The sequence below is a fragment of the Moschus berezovskii genome, chromosome 23 (genome assembly GCF_049115385.1).
Source record: "Moschus berezovskii isolate FMDL1 chromosome 23, NW_MosBer_1.0, whole genome shotgun sequence".
In the NCBI taxonomy this organism is placed as follows: Eukaryota; Metazoa; Chordata; class Mammalia; order Artiodactyla; family Moschidae; genus Moschus; species Moschus berezovskii.
The window spans coordinates 60018311-60026384 of NC_142482.1; the positions used below are offsets into that span (position 1 = coordinate 60018311).

The following is an 8074-nucleotide window of genomic DNA, read 5'->3' on the forward strand; positions in this document are numbered from 1 at the left end:
GTGTGTTTGATCCTTTGCAACCCCGTGGACGATAGCCTGTCAGTCTCTTCTGCCCATGTATGGGATTTCCCAGGCAGGAAAACTGGAGTCAGTTGCCACTTCCTTCTTCAGGGGCTCTTCCTGACCCAGGGATCAAACCTAAGTCTCCAGCGGCTCCTGCATTTATTTTTCATAGTTTATGTAATTATTTGTCTAGGCTTTGCCAGCTCTTAGTTGTGGCATGTGGGGTCTAGTTCCCTGACCAGGGATCGAACCCAAGACCCCTGCATCAAGAGCTCACTACCAGGGAAGTCCGAGCAGGTGGGCTATCACTTTATCGCTGAGACCCCAGGGAAGCCCTGGATTTTCATGAATGACGGTAGATTACCAAAAATTTACCCAATGAGTAGTCCCAACTGTAGCTGCTGAATTAGAGCTGGTATCTAATCTAAACCAGAACAGATCAAACACAGCCTTTGGTACTTGGGTTGCGACTATCCATCTGGCAGTGAGTTCTTTTAAAACCTTCCGAGGAGAGACAGCCAAAAGCAGCTGCATTACATCAAAGGACAGAAGTGCAGGCTCACTGCTCTACCCCAAGGGCACACTCACTCTTCTGCCCTCTGTCGTCTTGACAGTCCCCAGAATACCATGCTGGTCTACTGTGCTTCTGGCATCATGCTAATTGGAAGGGCAGACAGGAAGTGGTGAGGGCTTTGGAGGCTAGAGTAAAACACACGTGTGTCAGAACATAACAATTCTTTAAGCTTCCCAAGTCCTGCCATACTGTTGAAGATCTAAGAGGTCGGTGCCTCTTACGGGGATGCCCTCTAAGATAAATGATTACCCCAGATAAAATGGTCCATGGCTTGGGGACACTTTGGATTTAGGGGGCAGCCTGTATTGCACTTGATACTATTTCCTGAGTGCTGGGCTTGAGTGAGGCCCACGGTATAAGGGGCTCTCCAGAAATTCTAGGTTTCAGTGTAGCCTATCCTGCTACTGAGGCCACATTATTGATCAGATCCATCAGTCCCAGACGTATCCAGAGTAGAATAAGATGCTGTCGGGGACCTTAGACAAGCCCTGGGAGGAGATTGGCAGTGCAGAATATCGAGGGTTCTAGACCGAGGTCATGGCCATTCCATTTCAGGGACTATTTACTGTGAAAACACTCCTATTTAAAAACCAGGGAAAAGCCTGGCAGATTCACAACGACAGTTGCTGACTCCGTGTGTTGGCAGGTGGGACCCCCAGGCGGCTGCGGACTGTTTGGGGCCACTCGGGACCAGTTTTCAAAACAGCCTTTCCCTGGACATCTCATCGTCCTACCTCATGTCTCCAGACCTTGAGCAATTATTACAATGGAAGAAGCCAGTTATTTCAAGACACCAAGCAGATGATGTGACCAAAGGAAATCTGCATCATGTTTAACTCCATGTGACTATCCCTGCCACTCCATTTATGCAGACGCTTGGCTTTGGTACTGGAGGAAATGTCTACCTTATGAAAAGATCTCCAAGAGGTTTGTCTCATTCTCCTTGGGCTGTGAAAAAGATCAGTCCTAGATGTAATGATGTTTATCAGAGTATGTATCTAAAGAGACTAACTGATGAAGCTAAGAATTTGAAAAGCCTCAATCATCCAAACATTATAGCTTTCCCTGAAGCTGGTGATGGTTGTCTGTCTTGCTATGGAATATGGAGGTGAAAAGTCTCTGAATGACTTAATAGAAGAACAAAATAAAGATAGCGATAGCCAAGATTCTTTTCCAGCAGCCATAGTTTTAAACGTTGCTTTGAACATGGCAAGACAGTTAAAGCATCCACACCAAGATAAGAAATTGCTCCGTGGATATATAAAGTCTTCAAATGTTGTTATTAAAGGTGACTTTGAAACAATTAAAATCTGTGATGTAGGAGTCTCTCTACCATTGGATGAAAACATGACTGAGACTGCCCCTGAGACCTGTATCATTGGCACTGAGCCTTGGAGACCTAAGGAGGCTCTGGAGGAGGATGGTATTATTACCAATGAGGCAGACATATTTGCCTTTGGCCTTGCTCAGCGGGAAATAATGACTTTGTCTACTCCACATGTCAATCTTCCAGATGATGATGATGATGAAACTTTTGACGATAGTGACTTTGATGATGACACGTACTATGCCCCTTTGGGAACAAGGCCACCTATTATCAGGGAAGAACTGGGTGAAACGTACCGGAGAGGTATTGAGCTCGTCTCCCTGGGCACCAATGAAGATCTACAGGCCGTCCTTCGGCCACGCACACTGTGCAGGCTTCAGAAATGATGTCCTGTGGTCAGCTCATACCCGTGGCTACTGGAGCCGCGAGTATGGCTCACTCACACAGCGGTTCTGTTTACCATGATGCATTTGTGTAGCCATTAGGATGATCCATAATTATTAGATGGAAGTGGCCTATTTCAGGACCATAGATAGCACCTTAGTAACATCTGAACAACTGTTTCTACTACAAAGGTATTTCATGCATGCTTATAATAAGCATTTGAGATTGTAGAGTTTTCTATAAAGTTTAAGAAACTTTCAAAAATTTGAACTTTATGTAGATTTTAAAAGAGTGCTATAAAACTGATTTCTAACATTAATTTGGATCGAGTGACTATTTGATGATCTTTCTCAGATGTTCTCTATTTTAATGGATCTACTGAAATTAGCACTTTGTGTATTACAGAATAAGTCTACGTTTGCTTACCTTTTAAAACAAACCTTTTGCTGGCCTTTCTTGACTGATGTGCATATTAAATACGGTTGCTGAGAACAGAGACCCTGGGATAAGGCTCATAAAAAGTAGTTCCCTGGGTATATCCAAACAGTTTTGGTTACGGCTCATCTTGTTCTAGAGCTTTGGTTTTTGCTTTAATTTGTTGAATGTATGTTCTGTACTGGTATCTTTAATACTTTCATTTACTGATCTGTATCTTAAGCATACCACAGTATTGGTATGAAAGTAAAACCCTAAAAGGACAATACAGAATAAAGGACTTGTCAGTTACCCATTATCCTGTTTTGTACTCCACTGAATTGAGTGTTGTCATTAAACTTACTGAGTGAAAGTTAAAAAAAAATAGAAAACAAAACAGCTCCTGGACTTCCCTGGCAGTTCAGTGGTTAAAACTCCATGCTCCCAAGGCAGTGGGCAGAGGTGGAAGGGTGGGGGGTGGGGGTGGGTGGTGAGGGGGTGTGTGTGTGTGTGTGTGTGTGTGTGTGTGCACAGCTTCAGTTCCTGGTCGGGGAACTCAGATTATGCATACTGTGTGGTACAGCAACAAACATTAATAATAATTATTCATTTTAAAAATTAAGAAATTTTTAATAATAACAATAAAGATAGATTTTGAATTTTAAAAAAATTAAAAGAAACTAGGAAGAACTTGAAAAAAATTTTTTAAATAAAAACCAGCTACTGAAGTGATGATAGATAACAGAAATGAAGCTGAAAATGGAACATCAAGTGCTTATATGACCAGAACTGCTCATCACGAGCAGGACATCATCACATCCACCAAGTCAGGCATCTGATGGAAACAATACATTTAGGATCAGTCCCGAGCAAGTCCAGAGGGCACAGGGGGTCTCAGGGCTCCACATCACCTCCCTGCGTTGTCCTGACACTTCCCTCAGCTTTATTACAATGCGGGGGGCGGGTTCTGCATGATTCACTGGTGAAGGTGGGGAAACACAGCTTCTTCCTGCTTCGCAGATGGATCAGTTCCCATCACAGTGCTGGCTGGCAGTGGACCGCTGGCAACACTGTGGCTTTGTCAGGGGCGGCCCTAGGGACAATAGTGAGGGGAGACCTTTCCAGAAGGTCCTGAGAACATATGTTCACAGTGTCTGTATACACACGCACACACACACATGCACACGCACACACGCACGCACACGCACGCACATGCACACACACGCGCACACACGCACATGCACACACAGGCACACGAACGCAACACACACACACTCACACACACACACACACGCGCACGCACACACGCACATGCACACACACGCACATGCACACACGCACACACACACACTCACGCACACACACGCACACACGCACATGCACACACAGGCACACGAACGCAACACACACACACTCACACACGCACACACACGCGCACGCACACACGCACATGCACACACACGCACACGCACACTCACACACGCACACACACGCACTCACGCACACACACACACACGCACACACACATGCATGCACACAGACACGCACATACACACACACGCACACACATGCGACTATAAGGAAAATATCACTGTAGTCACACAGGAGAAGCTGGCTCTCTGGATCACAAAAAACATTATCAAGACATCCGCGGTGGCTGAGAGACTAGTTACAAGTCAAAGATTAGAGAGGAAAAAGCCTCTGAAGTACATAAATAGCCTGATGAACTCAAACATACTCAATGTCTGGAGAATCACAAGACAGAGTCAGTTTCTTTCTCATCTACAGAGTGAAGGGGTTTGCATGGACGAACCCCATATATGTGCCTTGTGCAACTTCAAGGTTCTGGGAGACAGTTTGAAAGCCTGAGCCAATCCACCTCTTTCTTCCAAAAATGTCTCCAGTCCATCCATCTCTGGCAGGGAAGAACTGTCCACGTTACTAACACCCCCAGAGAAGAGGACCGGTCCAGCTTCCCAGTCACCACGGTGCTCTACCATTTTGACACAAGTGGATATTGCTTTAAGGCTCTCCAGTCCCTTGGACTGAAGGAGATCCAACCAGTCCATTCTAAAGGAGATCAATCCTGGGTGTTCATTGGAAGGACTGACGCTAAAGCTGAAACTGCAATCCTTTGGCCACCTCATGCGACGAGTTGACTCACTGGAAAAGACTCTGATGCTGGGAAAGGTTGGGGGCGGGAGGAGAAGGGGACGACCGAGAATGAGATGGCTGGATGGCATCACCGACTCGATGGACATGAGTTTGAGTGAACTCCGGGAGTTGGTGATGGACAGGGAGGCCTGGTGTGCTGTGATTCATGGGGTCGCGGAGAGTCGGACACGATGAGCGACTGAACTGAACAGAACTGAACTGCAGATGAATCCACATTCTTCTTCTCCTAGCCTCAGGGGAAACAGGAAGAAGTTGCCTTCATTTCACCATGTCCTTTTACATCCCTCAGGGTATAACAGTTTTTATATTCGATTGGGATACGATTAAGGGGAATTAAAAGAGCCTGAGAATACATGTATAGTGCAATTCTTATTTGTGTAAGTTGTTCATTAAATTTGTTTGCCTCCCCAAGTAGATATATAGAACTGAGCAATGATATTTTTTTCTTATTATTAAAGGTTAGATTATGTCCCTCTCCAAAAAATCTGTGTTGGAGTCTGAACCCCGAATGCCTGGGAATGTGACTTTATTTGGACACAGGTAGTGAAGATGAAGTCATAGAGCAGTAGAGTGGGGGGCTACGTCATATTCCAGGATGACTGGTGCCTTTATATCCCACGTGGAGACAGAGGCACACCGGGAGGAGCCATCTGATGATGGAGGCAGAGACGGAAGGTATTCAGCTACAAGTCCAGGGATGCCAAGGAACAGGACAGCCACCGGAAGCTAGAGGAGGCGCCTGCCGGTACCTTGATTCTGGATTTCGAGGCTCCAGAACTGTGAGACGATACGTGTCTTTTTTTAAGCCGTTTGTACGCAGTCCTTTGTTATGGCAGCCCTAGGAAACTAATGCGCTTGTATTAATGGTTTCTCTTTGATCAAGTCTCTAACATGTATTGATCAGAATAAAAGTGTGTCTCCATGATTGACCCATTTCTTCTCTTTTTTGAGAGACTTTGGAAGCTTCTGAATTAAGAGGCTATTTTCAGGAATAGTAACCTAAGTTTCAGTTTTGGCTATATTTAATTCTAATTTATAAATCAGTAGCACTTCTCCCAAAAAGATCTGTCCTAAATCCATCTGAAATTCAAAGGGGCACTGATTTCAAACAACTCACTACCTCCACAGTCCTTAATAGACATACAATTCTCTCTAAGAAAAGCAGAGCATTATTCTAAAATTAAAATCACCACTAAAGCTGGGTGACAGAATTCCTTTATGTGGGCCTCTGCAGGCCTGGCTATGCCAGACTTAATTAAGGGGTTTTATTTGCATCAATAAATTATTATCCAAGGTAAAATAAAAGTTATTCGATTTGTTCACACTCAATTTCGTTTAGGTGTACAATTAGTGGTTTAAGTCTATTGCAAAATAATTCAGCCAAGAAATCAATTTTAGCACCTACCAAAAGCCCAACCAAGCTATAATTACAATCTTCTAAATGCTAATTGTGTACAGTTTGGGATAGGAAGTACAGATATATATCATCTTACTGTTTACCACCAAAAATCATACTTGCATAAAACATGGGAGAATTATCTTTGTGATTTATGACCCTCCATAGGCTAGGGTGTTCATTTTATAGCCGTTTCTGGACTGGTCTGGGTAAATAACCTACTGCTTTCTGTGGCTGTCTGTGTGGCTTTTATTCTTCTTCAGCTGTTGGACGTTAAAGAGGGTTGAAGCAGTGGGGACCGGAGACCACAGTGGGAGCTGGGACCTCAGGGCAGAGTCTGGGTTTATGGGGGCTTCTGCTACCTGGATGCTATTGGATGCTCAATCCAATAAGAGGACAGGCCATCAGCTGGGGGGTGAGGGACTAATGGACAGACTGATGAAAACGAAGCTTGTTGCCTAATGGGAAACTAAATACTGCTCCAGGGAGGCTGCAAGGTGACCACCCCTGACAAAGAACCAGGAAAACGTGTAACAACATTCAACAGGCTGTTCTGAGAGCCTTGGTGGCCTCTAAAGCATTCTGCATCTAAAAATTCTGCATGGGATACTGGGACCAATTGAAGAATGCAAAGGCAGGACACGTCTGAGTTGGGCTGTGCTGTTTTGATCATATTCTCTTCCCATCTGCCAAAACCACAGTCCCTGTGACAAGGACGCTCGCATGCGTCCGGCAGGCCCGACACTGGTCTCCCTCCCTGGGAGGTGGATTAGCAAGTGACTGTCACTGCCACGCCTGCCAGGGAGCTGAAAAAGGACTGAGGGTGGGAGAAGCTGGCTGGTTCAGCCAGGGCCCCACAGCTCCTCCGGTACCACATTCTGACACGACGAATGTTTCGCATTTCACAGAGAATGGCGATGTCACAGCAAACACACGTTCATTTTTCTATTTATTAATAAGAGTTATTTTGTATAGTGCTCATGTCCCACAGTGTCTTCTTGCCTGGGACTGTGGAGGGAAGCCTTTTAATGTCTTAGCATGTAAAGAACTGTTGTCAGGACGCCCCCGGGAGTACAGTGGTTAGGAATCTATCTGCCAGTCCAGGGGACAGATTGAACCCTGGATGGGTTCAGTCCCTGGTCCAGGGAAGGTCCCACATGCTGCAGAGCAACTAAGCCTGTGTACCACAACTACTGTGGGCCACGTGCCCAGAGCCCATGCTCTGCAGCAGCAGAAGCCATGCAATGAGACGCCTTCGCACGGCAGTGAAGACCCAGCACAACTAAAAACAAACAAAAATTAAAAAAAGAACTGTGCTCCTGAGCACAGGGCTGGGGGTGTGCCTGTTCACACAGCCCAGCCTCCCTCTGGAGAAATGGGTGTATGTTCTCTGGGCCACCTTCATTCTAAGAACACCTACGAGACTCTCCAAGGGGCCCAGGTGTTGAAAGTCAAGCAAGGGTTGATTCAGAGAATGATGGTGGGGGAGGTGGAACAGGTGGAGGTGACGAGGCTGGAGGATGTCATCGTCCCCTGACCGTGACTTGCTCACGGAGAAAGCCATATGATGCTGGCATTAAGTTTGAGGGGAGATGGTGACAAATGCGGTGTGTCCAAAGCGGTGGGCAGTTAGGAAAGAGTCCTTGCGAGGAGGTGATGAAGGACCTGGGGGTGGCGACGGTGGATTGAAGAAATCTCGAGGAGGCATCATACCTTGATCCTCCTAGGCCGAGGATCTGTGAAGAAAGAGGCAGACATTTGATGGAAGCGTGGGGCAGAGTGAGATCACTGGAAAAGAATA

At 45.8% G+C, this 8074-nt stretch overlaps 1 pseudogene; it reads left to right on the forward strand.

The window, feature by feature from the left end:
- Positions 1-1343: 1343 nt before the first annotated feature.
- On the forward strand, positions 1344-7810 carry LOC129543050 (lymphokine-activated killer T-cell-originated protein kinase pseudogene; annotated as a pseudogene).
- Positions 7811-8074: the final 264 nt, after the last annotated feature.